This window comes from Saccopteryx bilineata, chromosome 1 (genome assembly GCF_036850765.1).
Source record: "Saccopteryx bilineata isolate mSacBil1 chromosome 1, mSacBil1_pri_phased_curated, whole genome shotgun sequence".
Classification (NCBI taxonomy): domain Eukaryota; kingdom Metazoa; phylum Chordata; class Mammalia; order Chiroptera; family Emballonuridae; genus Saccopteryx; species Saccopteryx bilineata.
In genome coordinates this window covers 29,999,522-30,021,260 of record NC_089490.1, presented here as the reverse complement: position 1 = coordinate 30,021,260, position 21,739 = coordinate 29,999,522, and the positions used below count along the sequence as shown (strand labels likewise).

Here is a 21,739-nt window from a genome sequence, read left to right as displayed (position 1 = left end):
GACGGCAGCCGCACCCCGGCTTGTTTCAGCGCCTGGGTGTATTTCATTGGAGCTCATTTCAAACAGGCGTCTCCTCCTGTCTACCCCTCATCAGTCTGAGACTTCAGCCACCAGTCCTGTTTTCCTCTGCTCTCTCCATTTGGGGAGCACTGTCTCCACTGGAGAAGACGGTGTTGGCCTTGTTTGGTCTCTGCTCTCATGGAATGCACCAGTAGCCATTAGTTCTCATTCCAAACAGAGACTTAAAACATGTTTTTCTCATCCTGGACATTTAGGAGCTTCATCTTCTCTTTTCCAGTCTATTTATGACAGTTACCCGAAGGGACAACGTTCCTGCGCTGATTTTTGCCAGGGTTTGTGTAGGATGCCTGCGCCCGGCTTGTGGTCTGAGGTCCTGGAAGACATCATGGGCTCCAGACTGGAGGTTGTAGAAACAGCAGAGTGGGACCCAGTAGCTGCTGATGTAGCTGTGGCAGAGGTCTGAGCGGTGGCTGCTGATGGTTGTCCCCTTTCTCAGCTCAGCCAGACTCTCCTGCACAGTGCTTACTGCTCCCTCTGTCGCCCATTGAGTGTTCTTTAGTTCACTGGTCCCCAACCTTTTTTGGGCCACGGACCAGTTTAATGTCAGAAAATATTTTCACCCGACCAGCCTTTAGGGTGGGATGGATAAATGCACAAAATAAAATTATGCGACCGGCGTAAAAACTGTGGTATTTTTAAATATAATTGTCGAACTTACGAGACAAGCATCAAGAGTGAATCTTAGACGGATGTAACAGAAGGAATCTGGTCATTTTTTAAAAAATAAAACATTGTTCAGACTTAACTATAAATAAAATGAAAATAATGTAAGTTATTTATTCTTTCTCTGCAGACTGGTATCAAATGGCCCACAGACCGGTACCGGTCCGCAGCCCTGGGGTTGGGGACCACTGCTTTAGTTCACCAGACCTTTGAAGAATATTGCTTGCTTCCCTGCTTGAGTGTTTGGTACAGAGGACTGAGTCAGGAGTACTGAGCAAACGGGGGTCTGTGAGAAATGACTTTAGTCCCCGCAGGAGTCTTTGCAAAGATTGGGATCAAACAGACCCGCAGATGACTTCAGCACAGGATGGTTTGTGGCGAGTGCCATGTGATTGATAGGCACCAGCTCTGAGAGTCCAGGCAGAGAGAAGTCTCCTAGCAAGGTGAGAAAGAAGAGCTGGATGTGAAGGAGTAGGTTAATCTGACCCTGCAGAGCCAGTCTGGATTTCAGTAGTTGGTGACCGAAGGTTGCCTGGGAGACAAGGTCTTCCTGGTACTGGAGACGCCATGAGTAAAAGAGCTGCAGGCCGAGACAGTGAGACAGAGCACATACCACTGAACTATTGAATGATTGGTGAAACGGCTTATGTTTAAAATAAGAGGTAGAGGGGAAGAGGGTGGAACTTGGGTGTTCTCATTGATGGAGTAGTATGTTGCTTCGAGTTCCCCGGGGGGGGAGTAGTAATTCTGCCTTAACAATGTGTCCTCAGCTGCACCTCCTGCCCCCACGCTCTCCTAAGCAGGAGCAGGAGGTGACTGTGCCAAGACTCGGGACTCGTGTCTTAGTTATGCATCAGTTGGGATCATCTGTCAGATGGGCAGATTCAAAGAGGGCCTCCGCCATTCTATAAATCTCTCCAAACCAGACATGGCATTTGAAATCTGAAAACCTGGTGTACCTGAAGGAATGTGTCATGAGTAGGATTCCATGTCACTTTGTAAACAAAAAATTCATAGGAGACTGGCATTCTTTTTTTTTTTTTTCTTTTTTTTGTGTGTGTGTGTGTGTTTTTCTGAAGCTGGAAACAGGGAGGCAGTCAGACAGATTCCTGCATTCGCCCGACCAGGATCCACCCGGCACGCCCACCAGAGGGCAATGCTCTGCCCATCTGGGGCGTTGCTCTGCTGCAACCAGAGCCATTCTAGCACCTGAGGCAGAGCACAGAGCCATCCTCAGTGCCCGGGCCAACCTTGCTCCAATGGAGCCTCGGCTGCGGGAGGGGAAGAGAGAGACAGAGAGGAAGGAGAGGGGGAGGGGTGGAGAAGCAGATGGGCTCTTCTCCTGTGTGCCCTAGCCAGGAATCGAACCCGGGACTCCCGCACTGCAGGCCGACGCTCTACCACTGAGCCAACTAGCCAGGGCCGAGACTGTCATTCTTTGTTCGAATAATGAACATAGTTGTGCATTTCCCTTAACTGATGAATTTAGCAGTGTTTTAAACCAAACTAGCACTTTTCAAGGCAAATTGAATGCCTTCCCCTTGACAATGTTCTTAATCAGACAGGGGCCTATTCGTAGCAAGCCATCAGCCCCAGGTTCCAATGACCTCGTGCCTTCCTGTACTCCCTCATGAAATGCTAAGGTTGTCAGTCCTTTCGGAGGCCACGTGACCAGGAATTAACCTGTCTGCTCCTTCACTGTGCTGTTTACGTACGGCTCTGGCCCTCTGCTGTAGGAGGACTGGGTAAAGTATATGTCAAGACCAAGGCAAAAAGTCACACATGCCCTTACAAGGGAATAGTCGGAATTCAAATCCTAAGAACACAGTGCCTATCTTAAGGGGGAAGGTGCCCAGAGAGGCACAGAAGAGGGAAATTGTTATGTACAAGTACATCTTAAATTGCACTTTTATTTAGAACTGGGTGCAGTGGGATATGTGTCTTAGGGCACAGAGAGCCCTCCTATCTGTGCTGGAAGAGGGTCTGTGTGTGTTTGGAGGTGACATCACACTTCTTAGAATAAAGCCTTGCTATTTACTGTGGGACCGAGAGCAAGTTAATCTCACTAATGTTTGGAACTTCAGTTTCGTCAGCTGTAAAGGAAAATAGGCATACTTAGCTCAGATGGCCGAGGTTAAATGCGGAACTGCAGTAGAAAGGGTTCAGCTCAGTATTTTACAGTAACCGTCACTTATTAAGGAAGAAGGTGAGCGTTGGTCAATTTGCATCAGAGTTTAAACTCCATTGCTCAAGGCAAATTATTTGCACAACCTTATCCTCTTATCCTTGATTGAAGCTCAGTTAGTATGAGCTTTTGGTAAAGAAGCTCAAATTTCTTAAAAAAAAAAAAAAAAGGATAAATTGAGACAATTGTAATTTAGACAACTACATAACACTTTTTTAGCATCACAAGAAAACTTGTGAGCCCAAGTTTTTCCCAGACACTAAAGAAATCATCTGGGCCACAGGTAGGTATGATATATGCATCACAGGGACGTGCTGCTTCCCCTAAGCCCTGTGCCAATGCTAGGACGACAGGATGGGAGCCTTCTCTGCTCTGGGCACCTGGCCAGTTGCTGGGGAAACAACAATGAAAAGATAACCTCATCTGGAAGAAAGACAGACAAAATAATTACAAATTCTGGGAACTGTTCTGGAGGGAACAACCGGGATATTGACATCAAGAATAATCTTAGGCACTGTTTATAACTGAGATTATTTTGAAGCATACGTAAGGATATTGGAATTTTTATCAATGTGTTTAAGGTGGTATTTTATATTTTCGAACTGAATATCATTAGTAGTTGTATACCTTCTCTGGAAAGTCGTCTGGAAGCTGTCGATAGAGCCATCTGTTTTCCAACTGAGTGACAGTCCCGCACTGCATGAAGGGGCCCTCCCCTTGGCTCTGACGAGTGTGTGAACACTCAGGGACTCAGAAATGGCTGCCCTGGACTGCATTGCCCACACGTGATGGGCAGGCTTCCACATTAATAACTTGTCATGTTAACTGTCATCGCAGGGTGATCCTTTTAAGTAACAGGGATCCAAACGTAATTGAAACCTCATCGCGAACTCTAGTACCAATGTCAACCAAGGGCAGGTGGGTCACTGGATGCTTTTCAGGCATGGCCATGCCACATCCTGCCTGGCAGCTGGCAAGGTCCTTTAATGAGAAGAATAAGGCAGATCTCTATTTCAGAAAGTCTGAAGTGTGTGTGTGTGTGTGTGTGTGTGTGTGTGTGTGTGTGTGGCGGGTGTGGTCTCTGTGCATTATAACCTCACTCCATTCTGGGAGAGCTAGGATTCTAGACAGCCCACTCAACTCTAAGACACTTGCTTGCAGGAACTTTTTTTTTTTTTTTCTTAGAGAGAGAGACAGGAAAGGAGATGAGAAGCATCAACTCATAGTTGTGGCACCTTAGTCATTCACTGATTGCTTTCTCATATGTGCCTTGACTGGAGGCCTCCCGCTGAGCCAGTGACCTCACGCTCAAGCCAGCGACCATGGGGTCATGTCTGTGATCCCACGCTCAAGCCAGTGACCCCACGCTCAAGCTGGTGAGCCTGCACCAAGCCAGTAACCTTGGGGTTTTGAACCTGGGTCAGCATCCCGGGCCAATGCTCCATCCACTGCACCACCACCTGGTTAGGCAAGAACTGTCTCATATCTGTGTGTGCCCAGCATAGCACAAAACACACAGATGATCGTTTTGATGAATGAATGGAAGTACTCAGGAAGGACTATACTGTATAGTACAGAGTAAGAAAAACAGGCTTCCCAGGTAGATCTGAGTTTAAATCCCACCATCACTTAATAACTGCATGTCATGGACTGAATGTTTAGGTCCCCTCCAAATTCATATGTTGAAACCCTCCCTCCCAATGTGATTAGTGTCCTTATGAGAGAGTCACAGAGCTTGCTTCTTCTCTCTGCGCTCTGCCACATGAGGAGACAGTGAGGAGTCAGCCACGTGCAACCCAGAAGAGAGCCTCACCAGAACTCACCCATGCTGGCACTCTGACCTCAGACTTCCAGCCTCCCTCCATAACTGTGAGGAATAAATTTCCATTATTTATAAGCCACCTGGAATGGTATGTTGTTAGAGCAGCCCAAACTGACTACCACATAGTATGACCGTGTCAAGTTTCCTCACCTTCTCAGAGCATGATTCTCAAGGATTGGATAAAATACAAATATAAGGGGTCCTCGGGTAATGACACAGCTTCGTTCCAACAACAGTGACGTAACTCGAATTTTGGTGCAAGTTGAAACACACCCTCACCTAACACAAACGGAAGGCTTGCACTTTTAACAGTCCAATATGGCGACGGCAAGCATCCTGGGGACGCCAGCTTCCTCACTCGTTCCGTGTCCCTGCGTATTCTGCTGCTGCATGCAGCCAAACGAGTCCGCCCATGTAGTCTGTAAGTACGACACTAACGGCATAAACCAAAACACTTGCATCTCAATTTTTTTAGGTTTTATGGGAGTGAGAATCATAAACTCGAAACGTATGTCAAGACTGTGGTAACCCAAGGATCTCTATTCACCACTTGATCTACAGGTGGGACTCGGAAGGAATTTTGATCCCTACATAACAGTTGAGGTCGGTGGGAGGTGGTGTGTAGCAGGAATGAAGTCGGCCTCTGTTAAAAAAAAATAAAAATCTCAGGACGCTGGCAGGAGGGTGGACGGGCTGGTGGCGAAGTACTCCGCGCGGCTGCTGCGGCAGGAAAAAGAGATCAAGTCGCTGACTGCTGAAACTGATCAGTTGAAAAACGGTGGCAGTTTAGAAGCTTCGCCAAATTTGGACAAGTTGCGGGAAGAAAATTTAAAATTAAAATATCGACTGAATATCCTTCTAAAGAGTCTTCAAGCAGAAAGGAACAAACCAACTAAAAACATGACGAACATCAATAGGCGCCTACAGGAGATCTTCGGCCGAGCCATAAGGCGGTGTACCCAGACCTGGAGAACCCTCCTCTGATAGTGACCCCGAGTCACAGCCCAAGTTCGGGGACTACCCCTGTAACCGTGCTATGGGCATCTCTCAGATGCTGAAAACAGAGGAACAGAGAGTTAATCCAAGCACAAGAAGGTTATAGTTGACTTTTCCTCTCCCAACGTAGCTAAAGAGATGCACGTGGGCCATCTCAGGCCAACTATCATAGGAGAGAGCATGGGTCGCCTCTTTGAATTTGCAGGATATGATGTGCTGAGGTTAAACCATGTAGGAGATTGGGGGACCCAGTTTGGCATGCTCATTGCTCACCTGCAAGATAAATTTCCAGATTACCTAACAGTGTCACCTCCTATTGGGGATCTTCAGGCCTTTTATAAGGAATCCAAGAAGAGATTTGATACTGAGGAGGAATTTAAGAAGCGCGCATACCAGTGTGTAAGTTCTGCTTCAGAGTAAAGACCCAGATATTATAAAAGCTTGGAAGCTTATCTGTGATGTCTCCCGCCAGGAGTTTAAGAAAATCTACGATGCATTGGACATCTCTTTAATAGAGAGGGGGGAATCCTTCTATCAAGATAGGATGGGCCTGACCTGTGGTGGCGCAGTGGATAAAGCGTCGACCTGGAAATGCTGAGATTGCTGGTTCAAAACCCTGGGCTTGCCTGGTCAAGGCACATATGGGAGTTGATGCTTCCAGCTCCTCCCCCTTCTCTCTCTCTGTCTCTCCTCTCTCTCTGTCTCTCCCTCTCCTGTCTAAAATGAATAAAGAAAAAAATTTAAAAAAAAAAAAAAAAAAAAAAAAAAAAAAAAAAGGATGAATGATGTTGTAAAGGAATTTGAAGATAAAGGATTTGTGCAAGTGGATGATGGCAGAAAGATTGTGTTTGTCCCAGGATGTTCCATACCATTAACCATAGTCAAATCAGATGGGGGTTATACCTATGATGCATCTGACCTGGCTGCTATTAAACAAAGAATAACTGAGGAAAAGGCAAATATGATTATCTCTGTGGTGGACAGTGGACAATCTATTTGCTGCTGCTCAAAGGATTGGTTGGTATGACCCTAAAGTGACGCGAGTGTGTCATGCTGGATTTGGTGTGGTGCTCGGGGAAGACAAGTTTAAAACACGCTCAGGTGAAACAGTACGCCTCATGGACCTTTTGGAAGAAGGTCTAAAATGATCCATGGACAAATTGAAGGAAAAAGAAAGAGACAAGGTCTTAACCTCACAGGAGTTGAAGGCTGCTCAGACGTCCGTTGCTTATGGCTGTATCAAATATGCCGACCTTTCCCATAACTGCTTGAACGACTACATCTTCTCCTTTGACAAAATGCTGGACGATCCAGAGGAAACACAGCCGCTTACTTGCTGTATGCCTTCACCAGGACCAGGTCTATTGCCCGTCTAGAGGCCAATGTGGAGGAAGAGATGCTCCGGAAAGCTGCCCGAGAGACCAGGGTCGTCCTGGACCACGAGAAGGAGTGGAAGCTGGGCCGGTGCACCTGACAGTTCCCTGAGATTCTGCAGAAGACCTTAGATGACCTGTTCCTCCACGTTCTCTGTGATTATATCTATGAGCTGGCGACGACTTTCACTGAGTTGTACGACAGCTGCTACTGTGTGGGGAAGGATCGGCAGACTGAAAAGGTATTGAAGGTGAACCTGGGCCAGATGCTGCTGTGCGAGGCGGTGGCCGCTGTCATGGCCAAGGGCTTGGACATCCTGGGGATCAAACCCGTCCAAAGAGTGTAATCCTTCTGAGGGCTGAACACTGTCTTTTTATCAAAGTGGCCATTAGCACCTTTTGCTTTTTTACAATCATGTGGATATAAAAACAAGTAAAGGAGATTTGTCAACTAAAAAAATAAATAAATAAAATAAATAAATAAAAATCTCAAAATAAATAAATAGATAGATAAATCTCTCATCCTAGCCTCACCAGATGGTGGCGCAGTGGATAAAGCATCAGCCTGGGACTCAGGATCCAGGTTCAGAATCCCAAGGTCACTGGCTGGAGTGTGGGCTCATCCAGCTTGAGCCCAAGGCCACTGGCTCAGCTGGAGGTTCCTGGTTGAGGCACATATGAGAAAGCAGTCAGTGAACAACTCAGGTGCCACAATGATGAGTTGATGCTTCTCATCTCCCTTTCTCCCTCTCTGTCTCTAAAAAAAGAAAGAAAGAAAGAAATTTCATCCCAGGCCCAGTGGATAGAGCTTCGATCTGGGATGCCAAGGACCCAGGTTCAAAACCTCAAGGCCACCGGCTTGAATGTGAGATCATTGACATGACCCCATGGTCGCTGGCTTAAGCAAGTGGTCACTGGCTTGGCTGGAGCCCCCCAGTCAAAGCACATATGAGAAAGCAATCAATGAACAAATAAAGTACCACAACAGAGAAGTGATGCTTCTCATCTCTCTCCCTTCCTGCCTCTTTCTCTCTCTCTCTCTCTCTCTCTCTCTCTCTCTCTCTCTCTCACACACACACACACACACACACACACACACACAATATCATCTTAGTAGACCTAGGATGCCTCATCTGAATCGTAAAATCACCGAGAAGGTGGGCCTGGCAACTGCTGTGACCATTGCACAGGACCCAGAGACTCTCCCCAGAATCCCTAAATGCTTCTAGCTTGTCGGGACCCAAGGTGGGCACTGCTGGACTTGAGGACTAGTAGTCTGCAATGAGTGGCTACTTGGGAATGAGCATTGACCCCTTAGGGCCACCCTTAGACAATTGCTTTGCAGCAAATAAAATCCTGAATTTCCATGACCGACGGGCCCTCCCGGGAGCACCCTCACACCTCCCTTTCCCCTCGCTCAGTGTAGCCAGCCACCCTCGCCTCTGCTGGGTCCCCTGTGGGGCTCTTCCCACCTACAAGACTTGGTCCCTGCTGCTCCCCCCCAGATCGTTATTTCCGTGACTTGTTCCCCCAATTAAATGCCACCTCCCCCAAGAGGCCTTTCCTAACTACCAGACCTAAAATGTCACCCCATACCACCACCGTCCTGCCCCCCACACACTCCATTCTCTTTCTTGGCTTTATTTTTCTTTCTAATGTTTTCATTGTTAAGTATTTGTTTGTTTGTCTCTCTCCTGGAAGACAAGGGCTCTTTTTCTTGCCTGGCACACAAGAAAGTCTCAAATATTTAAATGAATAAATTTGTGAATGAGTGAACATGAGAGGAAGAGTATAGATGTCCTTCACACTCTCCCTTGGAGGGGAGGGTTGTGACCTTGCTCACACACAAGAAGAAGAACACTGTTGTTTAATAGCCCTGCTTTTATCAATAAGACATCTTAATCATCTCAGAAAAGCGGACCCAGATACATTTCGGAATGGAGCATGTGATGTGAACAGCCAAATCCCACCAATGTTAAGAATTAATGAGCTGTCTGTTCTCTTATGAACAATGTATAAATTCTGCTGCTCTGTGCCATTCAGATTTAGAACTAAAGACAAAAATAATTGTGAAAGTGAAGGACAACATTGGGAACTATTCTTAGAATCCTGCAAAAAATCAGATTTTTAAAGGCATTGCATTGAGCCTTACTTGATTTTATGACCTCTCTTATTTGTTTCTTGAACTATATCTTGGAAATAATGATCATCTCAATTTCTCTGGTTGTTATTTAGAACTAAGAGACCGGTAATGACTAATAGGAAGGGAATGGAGAGATAGTAACTTATCCAGCGAAGACATTAAAGAAATCCAGAGGTCACACCATTGCTAAGGGTTGAACTCGCTACCACTTCCGGGGCAGTTACAGCTGGGTGTGCTGTGTACCCACCAGCAAAATGGCACAGTAGTTTGCGAAAGGGCTTAGTAGGCACGACGTAAGCTATCGCAACAAGGATTCTTCATTTGCTGCTCTTACAAGTCTCTTTTCAGGCACTGAGCTGAGACACAGAAAGCAGCCCAATGAGGTGGGTTCCCATATGGCAGCGGGGAATGCCACGGCGACAGGGAGAGCGGCCCAGGACCTGCAGAGACGGTAGGCTGAGTCATGGGAAAGCCAAGTCAGAGATCAGAATTCAGGGGAAAGAGGTGACCTTGACCGAGGAGACGCTTGAAATCATCAGCCTCGCTCCTGTCCAACAGACAAAAATCAAACTAATGCCTATTAACGTCCTCTGTTTCTTCCCCATTTAAAATTTTTCACAAACCAAGGCCCAGACAACTCACTTAGTAGAAACATCACTAAGCATGCCTGTTTAGGTGGTGTTTATAATTTTAAAAATTGGTAACCGTTTAAAAACCCCAATGAGCGAGGTAAAGTAGGACATCATTCAGAGGCTGTGTATAATAGAGTGTAAACGGAACCCCACATAACGGAGACAGAGCCTCCAGCCGGAGGAGCTGCCTTGTACCTCTGCCGCCCCCAAACTGGGGCACGTTCCACAGGGCGGGGCAACCTTCGTGCTGAACCTGCACAACATTGTGTCTCAGAGAACTGCTGCAAGGATAATAAGAAAGCAGGTATGACCACTGGACTGAAAATAAAAACTTTTTTGAGTTTCTATTATTATAACTTTTCATTTTTTATTTATTGTGTTAATATCATTTCAAGTGTCCCACCTAGTGTAACACCCTCAGCCTCCTCATCATGCCCCTGTGCCCCATGCAAAGTCTCTCTCCAGTCCCATTCCTGCTCTTTGCTCCCCTGTCCCGCCCTCCTTCCCCTCCCCTTTCCCTCTGAGACTTCCTACCTTGTTGTCTGTATCCATGTGTTCTGTATGTATATATATAATTCTGCTCATCCCTTCACCTTCTTTGATCCCGTTCCCTCATCCCCCTTCCCTCTGACAGCTCTCCACCTGTTTCCTGTCACCCTGTCTCTGTTTCTATTTTGTTCCTCAGTTTATTGTGTTCATCCCCCTTCCCTCTGACAGCTCTCCACCTGTTTCCTGTCACCCTGTCTCTGTTTCTATTTTGTTCCTCAGTTTATTGTGTTCATTTGATTCAACATATAAGTGAGATCATACGATATTTGTCTTTCTCTGCCTGATTTATTTCACTTAGCATAATAATCTCCAGGTCCATCCACATCATCGCAAAAGGTAAAATTTTCTTTATTTTCATGGCCATATGGTATTCCATTGTGTATATGTACCACAGCTTTTTTTATCCACTTATCCAATGACGGATACTTGGCTGTTTCCAGATCTTGGGTATTGTAAACAATGCTGCAATAAACATTGGGGTACATATCTTCTTCTGAATTAGTGTTTTAGGATTCTTAGAATATATTCCTAAAAGTGAGATAGCTGGGCCATCAGGTAGTTCCTTTTTTTTTTTTTTTTTTTTTTTGTATTTTTCTGAAGCTGGAAATAGGGAGGCAGTCAGACAGACTCCCGGCATGCGCCTGACCAGGATCCACCCGGCATGCCCACCAGGGGGCGACGCTCTGCCCATCTGGGGCGTCACTCTGTTGCAACCAGAGCCATTTTAGTGCCTGAGACAGAGGCCACAGAGCCATCCTCAGCACCCGGGCCAACTTTGCTCCAATGGAGCCTTGGCTGCAGGAGGGGAAGAGAGAGACAGAGAGGAAGGAGAGGGGGAGGGGTGGAGAAGCAGATGGGCATTTCTCCTGTGTGCCCTGGCTGGGAATCGAACCCAGGACTCCTGCACACCAGGCTGATGCTCTACCACTGAGCCAACTGGCCAGGGCCTCCATTTTTAATTTTTTGAGGAAATGCCATACTGTTTTCCACGGTGACTGTATGAGTCTGCATTCCCACTAGCAGTGCAGGAGGATTCCCTTTTTTGCGCACCCTAGCCAGGACTTGTTTGTTGATTTGTTAATGAGAGTCACTCTGACAGGTGTGAGGTAGTATGTCGTGGTTTTAATTTGCATGAAATTAAAAACATTCTTTAGAATTAGCATCACTCATGACAGCTTATCTGCACCCATGGAAATTCCTTCCTTCTATTGATGTAATGGTTACCTTTTCCTTTCTCATAAATACCCTTTGCCATCAGCTCCGTATTGGAACATTCCTTGGGCTTCTGCTTGAATGGGTACTTTCTGAATAGTTTTTTTTGTTTTTGTTTTTTATCTCAAATAATTGTTGCCTTTCACTTTGGTCTTTTATTTTCAGGCTAACAGACAGTGTGCTATGGATCAAACATGCTGTGAAAACTTTAATGATGTGAGAAAATGGTCATGGAAATATCATTAAATGAAAAAGCAAGTTATCAGTTTATACCACCTTTTTTCCAATTACTTGAAATATGTTCATATATGTATGAAAAAAAGACAAGAACAGCCCCTACCAAAATGTCAACAACAATTATATCAGAATAGGAGAATTACAGGTGATTTGCATTTTCCCCTTTTGTGTTTTTCTAACTTTCCCAAAGTTTCTGCAATAAACATTTATTTTTTGTACAAGGGCAGGTAGGAAGAGTCCTTAACTGTTTTTGAAAGGATCAAAATTTCCCAATGGTTCAAATTCTCTGACATGAACACTTTCCACAAAATAGGAGGAACCTTTTTATCCTGTGAAGATGCTGCTGTTCTTGGTTTCTAAGCAATGTTTTTTTTTATCTTTTATTTTTTGAATTTACTGGGATGACATGATCTGCCAAACTATGCTGGTTTCAAGTATACAACTGAATATAACACCCCCTACATACTGCATCATGCCTCTCCCCCAGGCAGTCTCTTTCTGTCACAGAGAGGGAGAGATAGGAGGGAGAGACAGAGAGAGAAAGAGGGAGGAGCTGGAAGCATCAACTCCCATATGTGCCTTGACCAGGCAAGCCCAGGGTTTCGAACCGGTGACCTCAGCATCTCCTGGTCGAGCAATGCTTTTCTAGAAAACATTTTGATTTTAGAGGGTGGCAAGTAGCCGTGTCATTGTGCACAAGCTATTAAATAGTTTTGAAATGAACTGACAACCCTGATGTGTTAGAAAAGGCACAAGTCAAAGGTCCAAATTCGTGCTCTGCCACTCAGAACCTGGGACCAGACAGCCTTCTCACAGTGAGCCCCCTCCCCCCATCTATATCACAGGGCACAGTTTCTTTTCTGTTTACCTCACAAGATTTGTACTGGGTCCAAAGAAACCCACATTACACGGAAGGTAAGGTAGGACCATTCTCTCAGAAATACAGTCAGGCGCTGGCTGGGTAGCTCAATTGGTTAGAACGTCATCTCAGTGGCCAAGTTTATGGGTTTGATCCCTCAGTCAAGGCACATACAAGAATCAACCAATGAATAAATGAATATATGAAACAACAAATTGATATCTCTAAAATCAACAAATAAATGTAAAATATATATATATATACACACACACACACACAGTCAAGACTCCTTTTTCGACCTAGGGGATCCTGTACTAGAAAGCCACAGAGTAGGCTGGTTCTGATAGATAAATCCATGCAAGGAGCCAACTGCCAGAGATGAGCTGTGAGTCACTCTGAGTCACTGAGGCAAATAGCAGAGGAGCCAGGAAACATTATCAGACAAGAGCCCACTAAGATCTGCAGTGGAAATGCAAGTTCGGCCTTTTCCCAAACACAGTGTGGGCTTCACAGCTAAATATTTTGACTGCTCTGCCATCTGGCAGTGTCTACAGCCAGTCTGGTTCTGAATCTCTCGGCCATCTCAGCACAGAAAGTGGGCAGAAACGTTTTTTGGTTCTTTCTAGCCAACATTCAGTTTTAGGGGCACAGTCAGGCCAGCACTTGAAATCAGCACCCCAAATTTTCTTTTTTGATTGTCTCATCTTTCCCTGACCTACATGCTTTCCTCTTCCTCACTTTGAAAATACTCCCTAGTAGTCATTTACATGCTAGTAAGAATTTGAGTCTCTAAGTCTTTGCTCCCGGTAGCATTTTAAGCTCATTTCTTTTGATACAATGAATGGCTCTGTCCAGTGCTAAAAAAAACTGAAGACAATAGTGAATAGGGTGGCAGGGGAGGGGGGAGACCAGGTGACTTTAGGGGAAATACTGCTCACTTTCCCCCAGGGCAGGGGCACTCACTCTCTTATTCTAAAGTCTGGTCTGAAAGCAATGTTAGTGGCACCAGCCGTAGGGGAACCACTTCTAAACTGGAATATTCATGAAACTCAGTAATAGCAGTGCTGAGGAGATGCCTTAAAATTCCACAGGACTAGGGGGTGAATACTCAGTATGGTGCACAGAGATGTACTGTAGAATTGGGCACCTGAAACCTGAATAATTATGTTAACCAACGTCACCCAATAAAATTCAAAAGAAAAAAGAAAGAGGAAAAAGCAAAATAAACAAAAAAATAAAAATAAGATATTCCCCAGGTCAGAACAAAAGGCAAACTCTTCATGCCGGCCTGGGGCCTAACATAATCAGGCCACCACCCACCTCTAGGGTGTCCTATCTACGACCATCCCCGCCCCCTCTGGTCAGCACCACTAGGCTTCTTCATGAACGAGCAATGCTCATTCTGTCTGGGAAGACTTGTCCTGTTCTCCCTCCTGGCACACTCACTCCCGCATCTCATTCAAAGGGGACCCTGTCGGAGAGTCACCAGATAAGACACAGAACACCTTGTTCAATCTGAACTTCAGATAAATGACAAATAATGCTTTAGTACATGTCTGTCCCAAATATCACATGGGACATACTTAGACTGAAAACATATTCATCGTTTATCTGAAACTCGAATTTAACTGGGGTCCCACATTTTTATTTGCTAAATCTGTTAACCCTCCACAGAAAGCCTGCCCTAATCCCCTCATCTAGACGCCCTCCCCTACCCAAGTGCCTTTCCGTTTCATCAAGCTATCTCCTGACCCTGTTTTATTTTTTCAGAAAACTTAACAACCACATGAAATTATATGTTTATTGTTAGGTTCACCACCCACTAGTCAAATAGAAAGTTTCAGGATTCTGTCCTGGCTGGGTGGCTGAATGGATAAGGTGGCTACCTGGTGTGCCCGAGGTGGCGGGGTCTGATCCCTGGTCAGGGCACATACGAGAAACAATCAATGTGTGCACAACTAATTGGAACAACTAAGTGAAACAGCAAGTTAATGCTTCTCTCTCTCTCTCTCCCTCCACCTCTCTCTCTCTCTCTCTCTCTCTCTCTCTCTCATCAGTGGAAAAACAAAACCAAAAAAGTTCCATGGTTTTATGTATAGAGAAATGTTATGTATCTTGATGCTGGCTAGCTCTCTGATACTTGGAATATGATAAAGACAATTTCATTTGGACGGCTGGATTGATGGAAGGGTGAAAATATAAATGTGAGTTTTTATATATATATATACTTTCTTTTCCTGAATCTTTTAATTTAAGAGAAAGGCAGATAACTTCCAACATGAGTTTTCAGTTCAAGGTTTTCTGTTTGTTGCCTCCTTAGCTCCTCTTGTCCTCTTCATCTGCCCCTGGACCCTTCAATGACTCTGCCTTTCTTTCTGAACCGCCTACTGTGCCTTCGCCCAACCTTCCTGCCCAACCTTCCTGCCCACCCCCTGCCCACCCCCTGCCCACCCCCTGCCCACCCCCTGCCCATGCACTCCTGGGCGCCCAGAGCAGGCCCCGCCCCTCTTACCTACGCTGACATCTGAAGATGCAGCAGGCCCCGCCCCTCTTCCCTAAACTGACATCTGAAGATGCAGCAGGCCCCGCCCCTCTTCCCTAACTTCGCTGACAGCTGAAGATGCAGAGACCCATTACAATTCCTTTAAGTCTTCAAAATGCAAATGCTCCTCAGAAGATAAGTTTGTCCATTCTCCTTGGTGTGAATGAATTAACCAAATTCATTCCTGGGAGCTGTTGAGAAAGGACAGAGGGAAGCTCCCGGTCCCAGTGATTGTGCACAGGAGCCTTGAATAGAAAGAAGTGGATCGGAAAAGTGAAATTGGGGCAAAGTTCCATTTTATTAGGTCAGTGCCTCCTGTCCGCACTAACCCTTCTCAGCCCTGGGCCGCCGGAAGAGTTGTCAGCAGCCTCCTCTGTCCTTCGCCTTCACCATCAGCTCCTGAAGAGCACAGAACAATGCCTTGGGTCCTGGTTTCAGACCTTATAAGCAGTCATTAGTCAGCACAGTACAAAGCCATCCTTGTGCCAGAGGTTAGATTAGCATCTCTTTACTGCCCTGGAAATCGATGCCCCAAGGTCAGTCCCTAGTCCTGGCTCTGGACTCAGGTCTCTTGGGCAGTGCCCTAACTGGAAAGGCAAATGAGTCCCAAGTGGAGAAGCCTTGCGGTGGCTGAAAAAGGAGGCTTGCACTCCCGTCGTCAACCAAATTGCTCCTGCAGGACCTCTTGATTAAGTCTGGTTTTCTTTGCGTGCAACTTTGAATCCTGTCTGATATTTGGGTCAGAGCAACAGGAAGGACACATGACTTGCTTTAAAATTAGCCTCCAAACGCATTGTATAACAGCTCTCATTCTCACTAAACGGAATGGTTTCTCGAGAGGACAAGAGCGGCATTTGTAATGAAGTCTGTCTGGTCGAGGGAGCCAGAGGAAAATCCTTTCCATTCACTAAGACTCAGTGTTTCCACCTGTAAAATGGGGTAGGTTTTGTTTGAAAGAAAAGAAATAAAGGGTAGAAGAATAAAAGTAACAAACACATCCAGACTTCCTGCACCCAACACACAGAGTTTTTGGGCTTGTCAGCAGATAAGAACAATCTCTTCTAGATTAAAAAGTACAGTGCTTGCTGGATAGTTCAGTTGGTTAGCACATCCTCCTGAAGTGCAGAGGTTGCCAGTTCAATCCCTGGTCAGGGCACAGACAGGCACAGACTGACATTCTTCTCTGTTGGTCAAATAAGTTTGTAAATATGATATATATGTTTGCTCGCTTATAGTTTGCATTGGGTGTGGGGCTGAGGCTGTAAGCAGGCAGTGTCGTTATAGCCTAAGGCTTAGTTTTAAGACTAAGCTTTTCCCCACACCCTTGACTATTGCATGATGTGGGGTGGTGCACTCTCATGAAGAATCCCATTATGCCTCAGATAAGTGACTTTGTTTCAGAGACTTTCTTGTTTGTATATTGGATTAAAGGTTTTGATTTCTGCACTATAAAATAGGGCAGAGGAACCCATGCTGGAGCAGAGCAGAAAAAGGCCACGTGGAGGAGAAGAGAAGCAGCCAAGATGGCGGAGTGCTGAAGGAGAAGCCAGTTTGTGCAGAGAGAAGGATATAGGGAACAGAGGTGAATAAGGCTGGTGAGGTAGAAACCTTTGATTCTAGAAAACTCGGATAAGTCAGCGGCTTTGGGAACCCTGAATGGAAAGGGAAGTGTTTTCTCACTGTGTGTATTTCTTGCCTGCCAGGTGCAAGCTAGGATTAAAGGTAATGGCCCACCAGTTCTTGGCTCTGTTGTTTCATTACTGTCTGTCCAAATCAAGTGCAAACCTGCATGGGCCAGGCGGCTGTGATGGTGGCTGCGGCAACTGGCTTTACATACTCTCACTCTCTCTTTCTCTCTCTCTTGCTAAAATCAACAAGTAAACAAAAAATATTTTTTTTATTAAGTGAGGAGTGGGGAGGCAGCAACAGACTCCCGCATGTGCCCCACTGGGATCCATCTGGCAAGCCCCCTACAGGGTGATGCTCTGCCCATCTGGGGCTGCTACTCTGTTGTTCAGCAATACAGCTATCTTAGCGCCTGAGGCCCAGGCCAGGGAGCCGTCCTCAGTGGCCAGGGTCAAGTTTGCTTAAACCATTCGAGCCATGGCTGTGGAAGAGGAAGAGAGGGGTGGGGAATGGATGGAGAAGCAGATGTTCACTTCTTTGGTGCCCTGACTGGGAATCAAATCAGGGACTTCCACATGCCAAGCTGACGTTCTACCACTGAGCCAACCGGCCAGGACCAAAAAAATTTTTAAATGCAAATTGGCAGTTACAAAATAGTCACAAGTATGTAAAGTACAGCATAGGGTATGTTGTCAATACTAGGTGGGTACCTGACTTATGAGGAAATCACTACATAAGCTATATAAATGTCTAACCACCATGCTAGACACCTGAAACTTATAATATGGAATGTCAACTGTAATTAGGGGAAAAATATATAAATAAATAAATAGAGAAAGCCCTTCTAGTCCCTAAAAGACAGGGAAAAAGTAGAAAAGGGAAAAAATGCTTAGTGTCTAAAGCACACCATCACCAGCATCTCATTGATGTTCTGATAACTTCATGAACTCAGAAGATGTATTTTAAGTCTTGGGAAAACAAACTTTTCTTTCTAATCATTTCTCCTGGGACATTGAGCTAGCCTTCACACAATTTCAAAATCAGCAAAAAAAGAAACAAAAACCCATCCTGATCGCTGCCCTTCCCCAAGGACAAATAGTTTCTCCAGATTTCTGACTCATCTTGGCAACATCGGCAAATAAAACCGAATGACCCAGAGGCTAAGTAGACGCGAAGAGCTATCATGATTGTGTGTACCTGAAATGTTTCTTTCTGACAGAATGGTGTTCCCATGATCTCCTGAGTCAGAAGAATGGTCGATTATAATTTCCATCTCACTTCTGAGGTGGTGGTAAATTGCTGAGGGTTGGAAGAGAGGTTGCTGTAAGAATTAGGTCTTTTTTTTTTTTTTGGCCTGATCAGGCATTGGCGAAGTGGATAGAGCATTACCTGGGATGCAGAGGACCCAGGTTCAAAACCCCAAGGTCACTGGCTTGAACGCAGGCTCACCAGCTTGAGCACGGGGTCACTGGCTTGAGTGTGGGATCATAAACATAACCCCATGGTCGCTGGCTTGAGCAAGGGGGCCACTCGCTCTGCTCTAGCCCCCCAGTCAAGGCACATATGAGAAAGCAATCAATGAACAACTACGGTGCCACAATGAAGAATTGATGCTTCTTATCTCTCTCCCTTCCTGTCTGTCTATCCCTATCTATCCCTCTCTCTCTCTATCACACACACACACAAAGGATTAGGTCTTTTTTTAAGTAAGGGGACATGTAACATTCAGCTAGAAACCACCAAGCATGGGGTCTGTCTGTGTTGAGCTGGGTGAATGAAGAGACAGGGAAGCTTCCAGTGCTTAAAGGGGATCTTTGGAGTCAGCCAGTCCTGGGTTCAAATCCCAGCTTGCCAGTCATGGCCGTGGGCAAGCTACTTTGCCTTTTTGAACCATACCTTGCTGCTCTGTAAAATGGGGTAAGAACAGCATCTATCTCGTGAGGCTGTTGTGAGGTTTAAATGAGATAATACTTATAAAAAGGATTTAGCAGAGTACCTGGCGCATAATCAAGTTTAATAAGTGCTTAACATTACAAGTAATTATTGGAATTAGCCCTAATATTCTAAGGCTGTTCATAACAAATTACTGCAAATTTGGTGGCTTAACACAGCAGAAATGGGTTCATCTGGGGACCAGCAGTCTGAAGTCAGGGTCTGGGCAAGGCAGTGCTCCCCTGAAGGCTCGAGGGAGAACCCCTCCTGCCTCCTCCAGCCTCTCGCAGCTGCCAGCATTCCTTCACTTGCGGCTGCAGAACTCCCGTCTCCGCCTCCACAGTCACATGGCCTTCACCACTTTTCGCTCTCTCTTCTCTATTTGTCTCCTTTAAGGACGCATGTCACGGCAGTCGGGGCCCGCCCAGGTAATCCAGAATGACCTTTTCTCAAGATTCCTAATTTAAGCCCTGGCCAGTTGGCTCAGTGGTAGAGCGTCGGCCTGGCGTGCAGAAGTCCGGGTTCGATTCCCGGCCAGGGCCCACAGGAGAAGCGCCCATCTGCTTCTCCACCCCCCTCCTTCCTCTCTGTCTCTCTCTTCCCCTCCCACAGCCGAGGTTCCATTGGAGCAAAGATGGCCCGGGTGCTGGGGATGGCTCCTTGGCCTCTGCCCCAGGCGCTAGAGTGGCTCTGGTCGCAACAGAGCGACGTCCTGGAGGGGCAGAGCATCGCCCCCTGGTGGGCAGAGCATCGCCCCCTGGTGGGCGTGCCAGGTGGATCCCGGTCTGGCGCATGCGGGAGTCTGTCTGACTGTCTCTCCCCGTTTCCAGATCCCTAATTTAAAACATCTTTAAAGACACTTTTTTCCAAACAAAGTCATATTCAGAGGTTCTATGGATCAAGATAGGGACATATCTCTATGGGGGGGGGCGCCATTCACCCACAAACTACATGACTATTTATATGGTTCTTTAACAAATAGTGCAGAACTGGCCATAGACCTGGGCAGGGAGTCCAGGCCCACTTTATTTTATTTTTAAGATTTTATTTTTTGATTTAAAGAGAGGAGAGAGAGAAAGGGTGGGAAGGAGAAAGAACCATTAACTCATAGTCATTGCTTGTTGTACGTGCCTTGACCAAGCAAGCCCAGGGTTTCGAACCAGCAACCTCAGTGTTCCAGGTCGATGCTTTATCCACTGCACCACCACAGGCCAGGCCTCGCCCTCTTTAAAGGCCCTCTGGCACATGCCACTCAATACTAGCTCACTACAACAGGCAGCCTTGAATGTCTACCAGCTGGTGACTACATCTTTCAGGTAGAAATCTTTCATCTTCTGCCCCGTGTTCTCCAACCAAAGGTACCCAGGCCCAGAGGTGCAGAGGTCTACAGGGTGCGCTGGTGCTCAGGCGAGATGCAGACACTGCCCCGGAGAGTGAGGGAGGCCGCGGCAGTGGGAGCCCCTGGAGGGCAGGAAGGACAGTTAGCTCTCCCAAACCTCCTCTCCCACAGCCCGAACGTAATAGCTTCTGATTTCAAGTTCCAACTAATGGTTCTGTAATTTCTCATGAACTAGCACAATATTCACCACATTTCATGTTACTCTAAAGTGTATGCATATGTGGCTGCACATATAACACACATGAAATAATACACATGAAACAGGACCTCGCCCCTTTATAATCCTAAATGGAACTAGATTTTTAAAAACAGTATATACTGATGGCCCTGGCCGGTTGGCTCAGTGGTAGAGCGTCGGCCTGGCGTGCTAGAAGTCCCGGGTTCGATTCCCGGCCAGGGCACACAGGAGAAGCGCCCATCTGCTTCTCCACCCCTCCCCCTCTCCTTCCTCTCTGTCTCTCTCTTCCCCTCCCGCAGCTGAGACTCCATTGGAGAAAAGATGGCCCAGGCGCTGGGGATGGCTCCTTGGCCTCTGCCCCCGGCGCTAGAGTGGCTCTGGTCGCAACAGAGCGACGCCCCGGAGGGGCAGAGCATCGCCCCCTGGTGGGCGGAGCGTCGCCCCTGGTGGGTGTGCCGGGTGGATCCCGGTCGGGTGCATGCGGGAGTCTGTCTGACTGTCTCTCCCCGTTTCCAGCTTCAGAAAAATACAAAAATAAATAAATAAAAATAGTATATACTGTTTTGTGGAATCGAATGAACACAATAAACTGAGAAACAAAATAGAAACAGAGGCAGCATCACAGGAACAGGTGAACAGCTGTCAGAGGGAGGGGGATGAGGCAACAGGATCAAAGAAAGGGAAGGATTAGCCAAGTATACATAACATATAGAGGCAGATGAGAGGGTAGCCAGTCCCAGAGGGAAAGGAGATGGAGTTAGGGGAGGGGTAAGAGGGGAGAAATGGGAATGGAGAGAGACTGCGTGGGACACAGGGGGCACAATGCGGGGGTTGGGGTGTTATATTGAGTGGGACACTTGAAACCATATTAACACAATAAATTAAAAATCAAAAATATAGATGAAAAAGACATTGTCTTAAGAGATTTTTGAAAATCATAATATAAATGATTGGTGATTTAGGATGAAATTAAAATATTTGTAACAGTGTTTGTGGGGGCAATATCTCCTATGAGATCCAATTACAATGTTTGATATAAAGGTCTGTTTCTAAATTTAAATTTTAGCCCGACCAAGCAGTGCCGTAGTGGATAGAGCATCATCCTGGGATGCAGAGGACCCAAGTTCGAAACCCCGAGGTCGCTGGCTTGAGCTCAGGGTCACTGACTTGAGCCCAAAGGTCACTGGCTTGAGCAAGGGTTCACTCGATCTGCTGTAGCTCCCCGGTCAAGGCACATATGAGAAAGCAATCAATGATAAACTAAGGTGACTTAATTATGAGTTGATGCCTCTCATCTCTCTTCCTTCCTG

General features: G+C 46.2%; 1 non-coding gene and 1 pseudogene across 1 annotated transcript; one reads left to right on the top strand and one right to left on the bottom strand.

Moving 5' to 3' along the window:
* Window positions 1–364: 364 nt before the first annotated feature.
* On the top strand, window positions 365–7,467 carry LOC136319180 (arginine--tRNA ligase, cytoplasmic pseudogene; annotated as a pseudogene).
* On the bottom strand, window positions 2,092–2,167 carry TRNAC-GCA (transfer RNA cysteine (anticodon GCA)). The gene has a single exon. It is a non-coding gene; the product is annotated as a tRNA-Cys (tRNA).
* Window positions 7,468–21,739: the final 14,272 nt, after the last annotated feature.